Source organism: Ranitomeya variabilis, chromosome 1 (assembly GCF_051348905.1).
Source record: "Ranitomeya variabilis isolate aRanVar5 chromosome 1, aRanVar5.hap1, whole genome shotgun sequence".
NCBI classification, from domain to species: domain Eukaryota; kingdom Metazoa; phylum Chordata; class Amphibia; order Anura; family Dendrobatidae; genus Ranitomeya; species Ranitomeya variabilis.
In genome coordinates, this window is record NC_135232.1 from 121,344,771 (window position 1) to 121,361,653 (window position 16,883).

Below are 16,883 nucleotides of genomic sequence, written 5' to 3' on the forward strand. Positions count from 1 at the left end.
CTTGACACTCCGTGGTAGCAGACTCCTGATATGTAAGCATCTTCCCTTTGTTACTATGTGCAGTGACGTAATTTCGCGCTGAATTTTGATTGGCTGGAAATGAAAATCGTGCTTTATGTCGGAAGCGGAGAGTTTCTTTGGCCAGTGAGGTAGGAGTAATGACAATGTGTGCGGCGGTATAAGTGTGAGAAGCCTGGCTCGTGTATACCGCCGGTGCTGCCAGGCCGTGCCCAAACAAGGGCACCCACAGCCCCTCTATACCCGGGAGAGGTTAGGGGCAACTATTCACCATGACCCCCTCTTCACAGGTCTCCCATAACAGTGCGAATATTCATACATGACTATGTCTGCCCCCCTGTACTACGCAGATAGCCATAGGTGGCATGGAGGAGCCTCTGTACCGCGCTGCACTGTATGCAGGCGCCATAATAGCTTCTGTGCATGACTCTATCAGCAGTATGGCGGCTCAGTGCATTATGCTGCACCATTCCTAGGCCGCTGGCTTCATGCTGCTCGTATTGGAAACTGGCTGCCGGGGAATGAGCAAAACACTTGATTGTCTGGTGAGATGGTAAATTGTGCTGCAGAAAAGATCGTTGTTCTCGGCGGCGTATCATCTTGTGTATACAGGACTTGTGCTGCCGAGAACAGTAATAGTCTATGTGCACAGTGCGACATTACGGATCTGTAGAGCACACTGCCAGTGTAATGAGGCTGCTAAGTGACCGCCGACCGGTAGATAATTACTGATCTTCAGTTTAATGCTGCAAGTCTGGCGGCACTAAATGGCTGCGGCGGTAAACTGATCCGTCATTCTCGGCAGCACTAGTCCTGTCTTCACGTGATGGTGTGCTACAGAGAGCGATGATCTCTTGTGCAGCATAAAAGGCCGGTACACCTGATGAAGAGTTTTTCTCATTCATGGAATGATCGGCAGCCTGTTTACACTGCACAATTATCAGGAAACCCTCAATGGTGAGAATCCCTCAGTGTAAAAGCTGATTGTTGTCAGATGTAATAACACGGACCGTTACTCATCAGTGTCAGTTTTTGTCATCGCTTTTTTCAGTGATTTTTCACTACAAATGGAATCATAGAATGGTAGAGTTGGAAGGGACCTCCTGGGTCATCTGGTCCTACCAGGCAGGATTCACTAAATCATCCCAGACAGATGTCTGTCCAGCCTCTGTGTGAAAACTTCCATGGAAGGAGAACTCACCACCTCTCGTGGCAGCCTGTTCCACTTATTGATCACCCTAACTATCAAATTTTTTTTCTAATATCTAATCTGTGTCTCCTCCCACTCAGTTTCATCCCATTGCTTCTAGTCTTTCCTTGTATTTTTCTTGGTCCAAATGTATATAAATGACCGAGTCTCCATGATGCCATGTTTGTGCTGCCCCCGATATTACAGACCCATTGACTTGGATGGGTCATTTTTATCCATGACTCGTATCAGAAACACTTATGTCTGATTTTTTGAGGGCTAGTCAGTCTGCACAAAATCCAGACATGTGAACATCAAGGGTAGGACATTTCTGGTACATTTTTTCTGTAGCATGTGCATGGATCTCTGCAGTCTCCATTCACAAAAGTCTGAAAAAAAAATCTGCTTTGAATGAATGAATATACAGTTGAAACCAGAATTTTACCTACAGTATATAAAAAGACACATCTGCGTGTTTCTCTTAATATCTGCCATGAAATCAGAATAAACCTTTCATGTTTTAGGTCAGTTAGGATTACCATAATTATTAAAGGGAACCTGTCACCCCAAAATGGAAGTTGAGCTAAGCCCACCAGCATCAGGGGCTTATCTACAGCATTCTGTAGATAAGCCCCCGATGTATCCTGAAAGATGAGAAAAAGAGGTTAGATTATACTCACTCAGGGGCGGTCCGGTCCGGCACCTCCCATCTTCTTATGGTGACGTCCTCTTCTTGTCTTCACGCTGCAGCTCCGGCGCAGGCGTACTTTGTCCTGTTGAGGGCAGAGCAAAGTACTGCAATGAGCAGGTGCTGGGCCTCTCTGACCTTTCCCGGCTCCTGCGCACTGCAGTACTTTGCTGTGTCCTCCACAGGGCAGATAAAGTACACCTGCGCCGAAGCCGCAGTGTGAAGACAAGAAGAGGACGTCACCGTAAGAAGATGGGAGGCCCCGGGCCAGACCACGACGCCCATCGGATCGCATCGGCCCCCCAGGTGAGTATAATCTAACCTCTTTTACTCATCTTTCAGGATACATCAGGGGCTTATATACAGCATTCCAGAATGCTGTAGATAAGACCCTGATGCCGGTGGCAGCAGCTCAACTTCCATTTTGGGGGTGACAGGTTCCCTTTAATATTTGCCAAATGCCAGAATAATGAGAGAGAGAAAATGTTTAAGTCATTTTTATTACTTACTGCAAAGTCAAAAGTTCACAAACAATAAGATCACTATGCCTTTAAACAGTTCTGGGGTGCCCATATGATGATGTCATGTGTTTGGAAGCTTCTGATTTTCTTTTGTTTTTTTTTGTTTGGTCTTATATCATTATTTTTACATTACATTTTTCTAAAAGTGATAAATTCCTTTAAGATACCTATTACTGTAGATCTGGGGGTCACCGGTTATCTCCTTTTCTTCACACGTGGCAATACTAGTGCTCCAGCCCAGTTTCGGGCTGCTCATATTGTAGAGGTGCTCATGCTATTTCCGTAAATGAACACGATGGTCACTGGTTTTCATTCCTTGACTAAGACCTTTTGAGGCTATCTAAAAACATTTCTCTGTGCCCCCATACTTCTGCAAGAAGTTCTTTTAGTCCTGTGTTATATAACCATAAGAGGTCTGAGTGCTGTCATATAGTGCCTCCGTAAGAAGAAGGTACGTCTAAAAAAGAACCAAGCATGGTATGATGTATTGCATGATTGTTTTCATAGCCACGTATCAATCACATCCATGAAAAAAAACAATTGATATAAGCTTGTACAGAGACATAAAGATCAACAAAATTCAATGGGCGCCTTATTGGAGGCAACACAGTTAACTAAATAAGTAACTCAGGGTTCTTGGTAATACTGTTTTTGATCAAAAATAGCATAAAAGCCATCCCACCATTGTTAAGGTGCTCTGATCGGGACAGTCCTACCCTGTTTAATATTAACCCCTTAGTGACGGAGCCAAATTTTTGAAATCTGACCAGTGTCACTTTATGTGGTAATAACTCTGGAACGCTTTAACAAATCCCTGTGATTTTGAGATTGTTTTTTCATGATACATTATACTTTATGATAATGGTAAATTTAAGTCAATATGTTTTGTGTTTATTTATAAAAAATTTGAGAAAAATGTTAAAAAATTAGCAATTTTCTAAATTTGAATGATTATCCCTTTAATTTAGATGGTCATACCACAGCCAACTATTAATAAATAACATTTCCCACATGTCGGCTTTACATCAGCACCATTTGTAAAATGTTCTTTTATTTTGTTAGCATTTTAGGAGGTTTAAAAATGTTGCAGCAATTTTTCATTTTTTCAAGGAAATTTACAACATTTATTTTTTTAGGGACTTATCCATGTTGGAAGTGACTTATTGGTCCCATATATTGGGAAACCCCCAAACGTGATACCATTTTAAAAACAGCACCCCCTGACATATTGAAAACTGCTGTCAGGTAGTTTATTAACCCTTCAGGTGCTTTACAGGAATTAATGCAAAGTGGTATGACAGAAATGAAAATGTGTATTTTTACCACCTAAATGTCGCTAACTTCTGAACAGATTACTACAGCCGTCAGACTGTAAGGCCGCTATTTGGTCGTGAATTGCCATTGCAAACATCAAGACCACAAAATAATGATCTGAGGGTACCAGTTTGGTTAAAGAGTAAGCCCCCACACTCTGTTAACCATTTATAATGATGAAGTCACTATTGACAGCAGCATCTAAGGGGTTAAACAGATTTGGAAGGTGCAAACACTGATTGTGGCCGATACAGCAAGTTGTCAGCTATTGTGTACAGTCAACAGCTGAGGGATTGTCACCTGTATGGGGAGGATATTCTCTTATATCTCAGGTCAGTTAAAAGACATATTGGCTGTCATTAAGGGGTTAAAAACCTTACCATGTGTAAGAGTTGACCTCAGTGTGTCAGTAAGGACAGACAAAAGGACCAAGTCCCAATCTATGGACACTAGTCTGGGGAAGCTTTTAAATGTAATTTCCAGCTTAGGAGAGGGAGGCCACGCCCCGGGTTTTTTGCTCATTTTGTTTCTTGTAGGTTTTGTGCACTTTATGGCCAATGTGAACATGCGTTTATGTGCTGCATGTTTTAAACATCTTTTTATTAGGTTTAATGTAAGAAACATGTCATAAATACAGTTGTTTTCAGAAACAGGTGAATTCTTGATGTAATCGGTGACTCATTTTGAGACAAAACCAGTAGAAACTAATATTTAACATGAATATTCCTAAGATATTTGGAATACAGCTTATCCGAAACAGATTAGGATAAATAAATGATTACATTTGGCACGATAATAGAGCATCAAGGTTGTAACGCCTTTTGCGATCTTGAAAGGTAAAGTAAGGAAGAAGAGAAGAGAAGGATGGGGAATAGCGTGGTAGGGAATTTTCACCTCAAGTGGGGGTGATGTCCGCCGAATTGTGAAGAAAATACGGAAAATATCAGGAGTCCGATCAGGATATTTGTGGTTAGGTCTTTAAATATTTGAAATCTTAAAAATTTCATTGGTGATTTGTGATTGTCAGGTATTCATCATTCACTCTAAAAGCTTTCCATGGGGCCCAGGGTTTGAGGAATTTATCTTGTGAGAAATAAGTATATGCAATGATTTCCTCTATATAGTAGAGTTGGTCTACCTTATGTACCCAATCTGATAGGCTTGGACAGTCCCTGGATAGCCAGTGGGAGGGGATAAGCAGTTTGGCTACTGCAAGCAAAAATGTAAGTAAAGATTTATTTCTATATTTGGCATTATCCCCTGACCAGTTCAGGAAGATAAGTGACATAGACGGAGGGCCTAGTAATTTGCAAATCTTAGTTATGTATGTCAAAATTACCTTCCAGAAGACTTGTATGTTATCGCATGACCACCACATGTGTAAAAAAGTCCCTATTTCTTTAGAACATCTCCAGCAGGTGGCCGTGGAGTTAGGATACCAAAGGTGGGATAGGATTGGGGTGGTGTACCATCTGGTGACAATTTTGTATGAATTTTCCTGTACTCTGATGCAGCTTGATGGGCCATGTGAGTTGTTATAGATTTGGTCTACTTCCCCGTCTTGTAGATTGATACCCAGATCTTTTTCCCAACTAGAAATGAAGGCCCGTTTGATTGGGGTTGAGTTGATTATGATTATTTGGTAGATTTTGGTTAGTACCCCTTTTGAAGGTTTCTGTTGGGCTAGGAGTTTCTCAAAAGTTTTTAATTCCCTATTGATAATACCTGCGCTGAGGTAGGATTTTATAGCGATCTTGACACTGTTATAGTGAAGAAAATTTAAATGATATTGAGGGAATTTTGTCTGTAACTCCCTCAGTGGATGTGCTGCATGTATACCAACTTAATCCAAGCTCAATTTTTGTGTTTTTCATAAGGAATTAGGAGTACTGTTGCATTTTTGTTTTTCAATGGAGGCAAGCTTCAAGAAATTGTGGCTTTCTGGCAGAGAATAATCTCGTATGTGTGTAGACATTGTCTCTCCATGGTGACAGACTACAAACAAGACCTGTGTAGTCTGATCCTACAATTATACTCACATCCATTATGTCTACTGCTTTTTGATACAACACATTCAAGGTTTGCAAGGTGTAATGGAAATGAGTGTGCTGCCATCTTAGGAAATATTGAAAAGTGATCACAAAAGTTAAATGCTTTTTATCTTTGTGTTCTCTTTGAAATCAATAGAAAACATATTTAAAAAACATTTGTATATAAAATATTTCCAAAAAAGCTTCAACCACCTCTTGAAACTGTTCTAGTGTAATTATCAGATTTTACAGGGATAACCCCCATTGGAAGAGAAATGGCCCAACAATAAAGAGCATTCAGGTTATGAAAAGTGTGACATTCACTGGAATTAGGGGTTGTAGGCTGACCTCTGAAAAACTACCCCATAGCTGTACCCCTTCTCCACCAAACCTTATCCTTGGCCCAAGGCAGACAGGCTTGTCATTTCCTCCTGGCATCTTTTTACGCTGATGTTAATGCCAGAGGAGGTATAGACGCCGGTTATTGAGTCAGCAGGGCGTTGGTGATTTTTAGACGCCATACTCCTCAGCACTTGGTGAACCTGCTTTGAAACTTTACGTCTGACTTGTTACATTGGAGGCTCCTATTACAGTGGCTTGCGAATATATTCACCCCTTTGGCATTTTTCGTGTTTTGCTACCTCACAACCTGGAATTTCACGGTTTTTTTTTTAGCGTTTGCATCAATTCTGAGTGCTGAGGCTGTGTTTTTATGCAGTGTTTGCCTCGATTTAATAAAAATAGAAACTGCAGCTGCAAGGTTTGTACTCAGCCTGAGATGTGTAGCTACTGTTTGCTCCCCATTTGCATCAATGAATGGATGCAAGAAACCCTATCAGGGTAGCACCTTACATCTACCATTTTTCAGATGTCTAGTTATGACAGTTTGGCCCTTGTCTAAGAATCTGTGTTCCTTGCACTCACCCATTTTTCCTGCTGTCAACTCGTCAGTTTCTTTACCTGACAACTGACTTGCTGAATACTATATCCCATCCCTTAATTAGTGGAATTGTCACAATGACAATGTTATTCAAGTTAGTCGATTTTAATATTCTTCTGTCAAAAATACCAGGACGTCATGAGACCCCATTAAAGTCAGTTGGTCCATCAAGGATTGCTGGTAAACTTAGCAATAAAGGCTCAGTGTTGAACAGGAGCCGTGCCACTTGTGTGAGCTGAGCCCTATAATTACCCAGGCCTCTAGACTAACTGACCCAAGGATAGAAATACTAATTGAAGTCTCACATTCAGCTTGGATGCACAGGAGTCCGTCATCATACCATGAGCAGCCAGTGATTTCCTAGCAGTGAGAATACAACTGTCCTCACCATGGGGTTGCTCCACCTTCGAAAGGGGTGACTTAAAGAGAAAGCAGCTTTTAGAACATTTTGTGTGATCACATTTCCTAAATGAATGCGTGCCATGACTTTACAGCTGTAAAATATCTGTTAGTTGTAAAGATGGATAACAGCTGTTTGAGGATGTTTAGCATGCCCTTGAGAAGACTACTGTGAGCGTGCCTTAATGCTCCCACACAAACCAACTGTAAAACCTCTTTGCAGGTTAACAACATTGTGATAACAGACTGGGGCTCGTCTTCTGGCCATGGGTTACTAGTTGGAGGAAATATTTGGCTCACCATCTGTTATGCAGAAGTCCTTCATCTATGCATGTGCCTCCTTGGAAGAGCTTAAAGAAATGTATTGAACTCATTGTTCGTTCACTGTCATCTTGCTTGTGGACTAGTGAGAAAAACCTCTCTTCTCAAGTAATATTGCAATATTTCCATTTCTTTACTTTTTTCGGTAGCTATTAGGAGGCCTTACCAATGACGCCCTACAGACACTTGGTCACAGAAAGGAACAAGAAGCCCCAACGTCATATAATAAGTTATAGCTGAACACAGAGCTTTAGGAGCAGCCAAAAGTTACAGAAAACTGGTCATTAGAGGCACGTTTTATATATAAATCCTACATCAAACGGTTTCATCTATTACATCAGCAACTGCATGGACTTTCAGAGGTCCACTTTTAATTATCTAGTTATGGGGTTCTCCCGGGAAGTTCATGTTGGATAGAAGGAATGTGACATTATAGTTCTAGGACCAATTCATGATGGGTGCAGAGATAGAAAAATGGTAGTTTGTGGCCTGCAAAATCCTGTCCACACTCATTTGTAAAGTGCTGCGGAATATGTTGGCGCTATGTAAATACAATTATTATATTATTTAATTAAAAATCCCAATGGGAATTGCATGAATTTGATTGTAAAGAGCATTTAGAAAGGACTTATTTGTATGACATAACTTTTCCGGAAACCATGTTCCCATGCGTCATAAATGCTGCGTTTTTTTCTGATGCTTTTTGTGCAAGAAATCTTCATTTAGCCGATGGATGTGGTTCAGGAAAGCACATGTTTCTTCAAGGTAGACTAGATAAGGTACAGTATTATTTTATGTAGAGTTTCTATTCTAATGTTAAACACTATATTAGACTCTTTCATTTTTGAAGATTGATGGCTACGGATAGCTCTGAAAAACCCATTGAGTTCACTGAGCCCCTGTGCAAGTATCCGATTACCAGAAGTTTATTACAAGTATTGGCAGAGGGAATATAATTCCCCAAACTGAGGCAACGACCCAAAACACTGTTGCTCTCATGGACCTGATAACCATTTGCCTTCAGCTTCACAGGTCTCTTACAGCTTCTGTGTGGCCCAAAAAATAAGTATCCTGTCATCAAGTGGAGAGACGTGAGCGAGGAAGCTCTTGCCAGACTTTCTGTCTATTCAATTCCCGGGTTAATGAATCTTATAGCCCACGGGACTGCTATGCAGTGGAGTTACTATCCCTGCAGGTATCTAAACTGGAAGTCGGATAGTCTCTGCTTCTCTCTCTTTTTTTTTAAAACTAAATAGAGATATTGAATTTCGAGAACTATTTTGGTGACACTTCATTATTTCCAGGCTTCCACTATTAGAAAACGCTTTGTGCTCACCTTATAAATAATGTCTTGCAACAGCGCTTGATATTTTATTCGCAGAGTTAAAAACCTATGTTGTTCCAAGACAAGGCGCTTGGAAAATACACAGTATGTTTAGAATTGAGTTTTTTTTAATCAGATTTTAATGTATACAGTACAGACCAAAAATTTGGACACACCTTCTCATTTAAAGATTTTTCTGTATTTTCATGACTATGAAAATAGTACATTCACACTGAAGGCATCAAAACTATGAATTAACACATGTGGAATTATATACTTTACAAAAAAGTGTGAAACAACTGAAATTATGTATATTCTAGGTTCTTCAATGTAGCAACCTTTTGCTTTGATGACTGCTTTGCACACTCTTGTCATTCTCATGATGAGCTTCAAGAGGTAGTCACCGGGAATGGTCTTCCAACAATCCTGAAGAAGTTCCCAGAGATGCTTAGCATTTGTTGGCCGTTTTGCCTTCACTCTGCGGTCAAGCTCACCCCAAACCATCTCTATTGGGTTCAGGTCTGGTGACTGTGGAGGGCAGATCATCTGGCGTAGCACACCATCACTCTCCTTCTTGGTCAAATAGCCCTTGCACAACCTGGAGGTGTGTTTGGGGTCATTGTCCTGTTGAAAAATAATTGATGGTCCAACTAAACGCAAACCAGATGGGATAACATGCCGCTGCAAGATGCTGTGGTAGCCATGCTGGTTCAGTATGCCTTCAATTTTGAATAAATCCCCAACAGTGTCACCAGCAAAGCACCCCCGCACCATCACACCTCCTCTTCCATGCTTCACGGTGGGAACCAGGCATGTACACTGTGTGCAGAATTATTAAGCAAGTTGTATTTTGATCACATGATACTTTTCAAACATGTTGTCCTACTTCAAGCTGTTCAGGCTTGAGAGCCAACTACCGATTAAGTAAATCAGGTGATGTGCATCTCTGTAATGAGGAGGGGTGTTGTCTAATGACATCAAAACCCTATATAAGGTGTGCTTAATTATTAGGCAACTTCCTTTCCTTTGGCAAAATGGGTCAGAAGAGAGATTTGACGGGCTCTGAAAAGTCTAAAATTGTGAGATGTCTTGCAGAGGGATGCAGCAGTCTTGAAATTGCCAAACTTTTGAAGCGTGATCACCGAACAATTAAGCATTTCATGGCAAATAGCCAACAGGGTCGCAAGAAGCGTGTTGGGCAAAAAAGGCGCAAAATAACTGCCCATGAATTGAGGAAAATCAAGCGTGAAGCTGCCAAGATGCCATTTGCCACCAGTTTTGCCATATATCAGAGCTGCAACGTTACTGGAGTAACAAAAAGCACAAGGTGTGCGATACTCAGGGACATGGCCAAGGTAAGGAAGGCTGAAAAACGACCACCTTTGAACAAGAACCATAAGATAATACGTCAAGACTGGGCCAAGAAATATCTTAAAACTGACTTTTCAAAGGTTTTATGGACTGATGAAATGAAAGTGACTCTTAATGGGCCATAGGCTGGATCAGTAAAGGGCAGAGAGCTCCACTCCGACTCAGACGCCAGCAAGGTGGAGGTGGGGTACTGGTATGGGCTGGTATCATCAAAGATGAACTTGTGGGACCTTTTCGGGTTGAGGATGGAGTGAAGCTCAACTCCCAGACCTACTGCCAGTTTCTGGAAGACAACTTCTTCAAGCAGTGGTACATGAAGAAGTCGGTATCGTTCATGAAAAACATGATTTTCATGCAGGACAATGCTCCATCACATGCCTCCAACTACTCCACAGCGAGGCTGGCCAGTAAAGGTCTCAAAGAAGAAAAAATAATGACATGGCCCCCTTGTTCACCTGATCTGAACCCCATAGAGAACCTGTGGTCCCTCATAAAATGTGAGATCTACAGGGAGGGAAAACAGTACACCTCTCGGAACAGTGTCTTGGAGGCTGTGGTGGCTGCTGCACACAATGTGGATCGTAAACAGATCAATCAACTGACAGAATCTATGGATGGAAGGCTGTTGAGTGTTATCATAAAGAATGGTGGCTATATTGGTCACTAATTTTTTGGGTTTTGTTTTTGCTTGTCAGAAATGTTTTTCTAAATTTTGTGCAGTGATATTGGTTTACCTGGTGAAAATAAACAAGTGAGATGGGAATATATTTGGTTTTTATTAAGTTGCCTAATAATTCTGCGCAGTAATAGTTACCTAGATCCTCCTAAGATAGCCAAATCTAAAAAAAAACCACTCCAACTTCCAAAAATATTAAGCTTTGATGTTTATGAGTCTTTTGGGTTGATTGAGAACATGGTTATTGATCAATAATAAAAATAATCCTCTAAAATACAACTTGCCTAATAATTCTGCACACAGTGTAGAGTCCATCCGTTCACCTTTTCTGCGTCTCACAAAGACACGGTGGTTGGAACCAAAGATCTCAAATTTGGACTCATCAGACCAAAGCACAGGTTTCCACTGGTCTAATGTCCATTCCTTGTGTTCTTTAGCCCAAACAAGTCTCTTCTTGTTGCCTGTCCTTAGCAGTGGTTTCCTAACAGCTATTTTACCATGAAGGCCTGCTGCACAAAGTCTCCTCTTAACAGTTGTTGTAGAGATGTGTCTGCTGCTAGAACTCTGTGTGGCATTGACCTGGTCTCTAATCTGAGCTGCTGTTAACCTGTGATTTCTGAGGTTGGTGGCTTGGATAAACTTATCCTCAGAAGCAGAGGTGACTCTTGGTCTTCCTTTCCTGGGGTGGTCCTCATGTGAGCCAGTTTCTTTGTAGCGCTTGATGGTTTTTGCCACTGCACTTGGGGACACTTTCAAAGTTTTCCCAATATTTCGGACTGACTGACCTTCATTTCTTAAAGTAATGATGGCCACTCATTTTTCTTTACTTAGCTGCTTTTTTCTGCCATAATACCAATTCTAACAGACTATTCAGTAGGACTATCAGCTGTGTATCCACCAGACTTCTGCCCAACACAACCCCATTTATAAGGCAAGAAATCCCAATTATTAAACCTGACAGGGCACACCTGTGAAGTGAAAACCATTCCGGGTGACTACCTCTTGGAGCTCATCAAGAGAATGCTAAAAGCGTGCAAAGCAGTCATCAAAGCAAAAGGTGGCTACTTTGAAGAACCTAGAATATGAGACATAATTTCAGTTGTTTCACACTTTTTTGTTAAGTATATAATTCCACATGTGTTAATTCATAGTTTTGATGCCTTCAGTGTGAATGTACAATTTTCATAGTCATCAAAATACAGAATAATCTTTAAATGAGGTGTGTCCAAACTTTTGGTCTGTACTGTATATTGACTAGAAAATATGGAAACTTGTTTTGTTAAAGCTTGAACTAGATGTTTTCCAGAGCTAAAATCTTTGTTGGCTATGCTTAGGATAGGTCATCGCTGTTGGGGGGTCCTATTCCCTTTGATATTCCGCAGTGTTTTACAGACATTATCATCACTGTCCCCATTGGGGCTCACGTTCTAAGTTTCCTATCAGTATGTCTTTGGAGCGTGAGAGGAAACTGGAGAACCCGGAGAAACCCACACAGGGAGAACATACAAAATCATTGCAGATTTGTCCTTGATGGGATTTGAACCCACATCTCCAGTGAAAAACAGCAGTCCTAATAAGTGATCCACCGGACTGCCTGCATGCAGCTAGTCTCCATCCACTATCTCAGAGACAACTGATTAGGGATAACGCCTAGAGAGGGGATAACTGGGTACAAGTCATTTATTCTGAAAAGTCATCTTAACCAATTGATATGCTTTAAGTCAGTATATCTGGTTATTTAAAGTAGAGAAGGAGTTCATTTTAAAGACCTCTAGTCTCCTTGGGTAGTGTTGAGGCTTGTCCTTATCCCTCAAGGCTCAAGAGTTGTGTAGGCTGTAAGGAGGATGAAGTTTGATTGTATGCTGTGCTCTCGATACATTGATCATAAAGACGAGTGGAGCGATGGGATACAGAGGACTGCACAGCTATAACTGGGCAGACCTACAGTTATCTCATGAGGAGACCTCCAAAAATATGTGGAGGAGCAGACTTTCCCTAAGCTGGTGTGGAGATTGTCTGAGCAGCATGGCAGCACTGTCTCTCACCTTATAGGGAGCAGTAGACTACAGACAGGATATGAATGAAAGGGTTTGTCTCACCCATTCTTCATAGGAGCGCACTGCCACCCATTCTTCCAAATTCCTGCTTCCTGGGGTGAAGTGGATTCTCCTGCTTGAGTGACAGAGAGGGCAAGCATCATTATTACTCCTCCGGCCTGAACTGTGTGCTCTGAGGAGTTTCACTGAGGATGGCTTGGAGCCAGCGCTAACAACATGTTTCCTGACTCGCTTCAGAGCAGCACTCACAAGCTCACTAGACAAGACCTTGTAAGCACTGCACATGTTCAGCCGGTATCCTAGGCAACAAGCTGTAAACAGTGAAAAATAAGTGTTGTTCTCAGGTGAATGATGCATAATTTTAATTAGTAATTTGGAAATTGCTTGCTTTTATAAGTACTTTCTAATAATGCCCATCAATAACATTTTCATTAGATGTACATTTGAGATCTTTCCCATGCAGAACTCCTGAGTACACTCATGTACATTAACAGAAAATGTACAGTTGTGCTTATCTTTTAATTGGCATAATAGAACATGGCTATTATACTCCAGGACAACTTCTTACAAGGATCAGGCATCAAACGTTCCTATTCTCGCCACCCTATGGTTATTTAATTTATGCTTAGCTTGTTAATGTGTGTGTTGCGGTGCCGTACAGCTTTACAAGAAATTGTATTTGGATAAATCTTGCCTTTCACGTCAGTGTTCTGTTTATCTGACATCTGTTTCCCATATTTTCTTGCAAAAAGATAGGTTGTTTTACAGGCCATATACATTTGTGCCATATCATAAAACACACGAGTTGGCTTTTTATTTGCATACATTATAAATTAAAAAAATAAACTTTTTTGACTGTTCCGTTTTGTATATTTTGGGGTTGTTGTGGAGCTCGTACACATTTATTCTCTTAGATGAATAATGAATATAACAACAATGTTAACACACTTTACTAACTTTTTTCTAATTTGTTTAAAGTGGCACTCCATGTTATTTCATCTTAATTTGTTACATCAATAGTTCCTCTATATAGATAATTGTGCTAGTGTTACTTTTTTTCTATCTGGACATTCGTTGTGTACTTCTCATCAGTTAGGTCATGTGAGTTTATTTTCTCCGATGTGGGTTACCAACTCAGTCGCCAGAACATCCTGTATGATGAAAATGAATGGACTGTACCAGAGAAGTTTTCCACAGTAGGGACATAAGCTCCTGTTACAGATAATGATGATGATTTCACACCTCCTGTCTCACGATTGTAATGCAGGACTGTTCAGCCTCCTGACTTTACACTTATATAAGATTATTTGATGGAAATTAGAAGGAAGCGTAATCGCAGTGCCATTCCAGCAGACAGGTGCTACTGACGCTAGCTGGTGACACGATGCTGTGATGATACTTGATGAGATTTATAGCAGAGCATAGTTGAATTTAGATGGAGTCTGAAGTACGTGGCAGTGAATACAATAAGGTGAAAAAAATGAGTGCTTGTTTAAATACAGTTAGGTCCAGAAATATTTGGACAGTGATTGAATCCTCGTGATTTGGGATCTGCAGGCAACTATTTTTTTTATTAAAATGACTTCAGTTTTTGCTTGTTAGTGGGTCTTTCTGCCTTAAGCTTATGAAATGCATGCTTAATGGGGATGAGATCTAGTGATTGACTCGGCCATTGCAGAATATTAATTTTTTTGCTATAAAAATCTCGGTTGCTTTCGCAGTATGTTTTGAGTCATGGTCCATCTGTACTGTGAAGCTCCTTGCAATCAGTCTTCCTGCATTTGGTTGAATCTAAGCAGAATGTACGTATCGCCCTGTGCTTTGGATCTTGAGCTGTTCCAAGCCTTCATAGGCAGCATCAAAAGTAAAAAGTTGGTCACACTTGTCAAACACTATTTAAACTGGAGAAAGGTGAGTCATATTACGCCTGGATATATAAAAAAATATCCTTTATTGAGATTATGCAACCAATAGAAATCTTTTTTTGAAACAATTGTACATATAATAAATGGTAAATTCACAAGGTTATTATAAAGTGACTAACAAGGTGCAACCCATAAACCGGGACACAAGAAAGGACACTAGTGATCAAAACAGTACATGGTATCCAACGAATACCCGCAAAGAAGGCCCAATGTTACAGCACATAACAGGGTGCAGTACTCTTTACAAGGCTATTTGCCAAAATAAATACCACCATCATGCGCCACATCAATGCTGCCCATGCTAAATGTATTGAAAAAAGTAAATAAGCTAATTACCCATTTGTAATGGAGTGTCCAGACTGGGTCCCCGTCCCGTACCCCAACGCGCGTTTCGCGTTCACATGTGCCGCTTCCTCAGGGGGCCCCTTTACTTTTTTCAATACATTTAGCATGGGCAGCATTGATGTGGCGCATGATGGTGGTATTTATTTTGGCAAATAGCCTTGTAAAGAGTACTGCACCCTGTTATGTGCTGTAACATTGGGCCTTCTTTGCGGGTATTCGTTGGATACCATGTACTGTTTTGATCACTAGTGTCCTTTCTTGTGTCCCGGTTTATGGGTTGCACCTTGTTAGTCACTTTATAATAACCTTGTGAATTTACCATTTATTATATGTACAATTGTTTCAAAAAAAGATTTCTATTGGTTGCATAATCTCAATAAAGGATATTTTTTTATATATCCAGGCGTAATATGACTCACCTTTCTCCAGTTTAAACAGCTTATGATCGAGTAGCCGTATGTATAAATAAACCAACTGACATTTATTTGTGTTGTCAAACACTATGTTTGACAAGTGTGACCAACCTGTCAATCATTTTTCCAAGCGATGCTACAGATCGCTTGGAAAACGCTAGCATTCTGCAAGCTAATTACGCTTGCAAAATGCTAGTGTTTAGCAGGTATACACATGCCAATTCCGCATGCGTATTTCCCGCGGCAGGGAGTTAAGGCATTGCCGCGGAAATTTCCGTGGCAATTCCGCAATGTGTGCACATAGCCTCAATGTTAAAATTAACCTACCCTTAAACTTATAGACTGTTCTTGTCTTTGTCAGTGGCCAAACTTACAAATCAGTAAGGGATCAAATACTTATTTCTAGTGATGAGCAAGTGTGCTCCTTACTCAAGTTTTCCGATCATGCTCTGGTGGTCTCCGAGTATCTTGGGTGTTCTCGTATATTATGTTTGAGTCCCCGCAGCTGCATGATTTGCGGGTTTCAGACAGCCTGAATACATGTGGGGATTACCTAATAAACAGGTAATCCCTGCATGTGTTCAGGTTGTCTAACGCCGTAAATCATGCTGCTGCGGAGGTTTATGCAGTTGTTTAAGAATAAGATTTGTGAGTAGACTCCATTTTTGTTAAATGATAACTACGGTACTCTAATGGATAGAGGTGGTACACATTCTGCTCGTCTTACATTAATTACTTTGATTTTATGCCTTTATTTTTCTTGTAAGTAATAATATATGGAAAATTTTAATAAAAATTCTGTTGTAAAAAAAAGTTATGCCACTTTGATAATGTAACTTACTCTCAAAATATTACTCCTGTCACCTAGTGGAGAAGTATTAAATGGATTGCACGCTTAATGAATTTGGTGCATTTTACCCCACCATTCCCGTTGTGCACACCAGTAGTACTTAATGAATCAACCTCGTAAGTCTTTTTTTAATCATTCCAAAATAATATTTACAAAATTTTTCCTAAGTTAAAAGGATCATTTGCCTCCACCATTTTTCTATAAATGCTTTCTAAAGTTGTGCATGCTTTCAACTGGGGACTTGAATGAAGCTTTGTAATGGCTTGAATAAGGATTGTCTAGGTTTTTACACTAATTCTGCTTTTAAAAAAGATCCAAGGAGAAAGACACGAAGGCCACAGCCTAGTGCGCTTCCTAATAACTTCTATTATGATGAAATGTTGAATTGTGCATCTCCGTAATTCATTCAGCGGCAAAATGTTCCATTACTGCAAAAGAAAGGTCAACAATCTGGAGCACTTTGGAAAGAAGATTCTCTTTGCTCCTTGACCTCTTGCAGTGT

At 40.5% G+C, this 16,883-nt stretch overlaps 1 protein-coding gene across 3 annotated transcripts in view; it reads left to right on the forward strand.

Moving 5' to 3' along the window:
- The first annotated feature begins 67 nt into the window (after positions 1-67).
- XRCC4 (X-ray repair cross complementing 4) overlaps positions 68-16,883 on the forward strand; it is a 422,379-nt gene continuing 405,563 nt past the window's right edge. For 2 of the 3 annotated variants that reach the window (XM_077288609.1, XM_077288635.1), the window contains exon 1: positions 68-149. The gene's annotated coding sequence lies outside the window, so the exon portion shown is untranslated. The remainder of the gene's footprint in view (positions 150-16,883) is intronic. The other variant, XM_077288619.1, reaches the window with a different exon arrangement.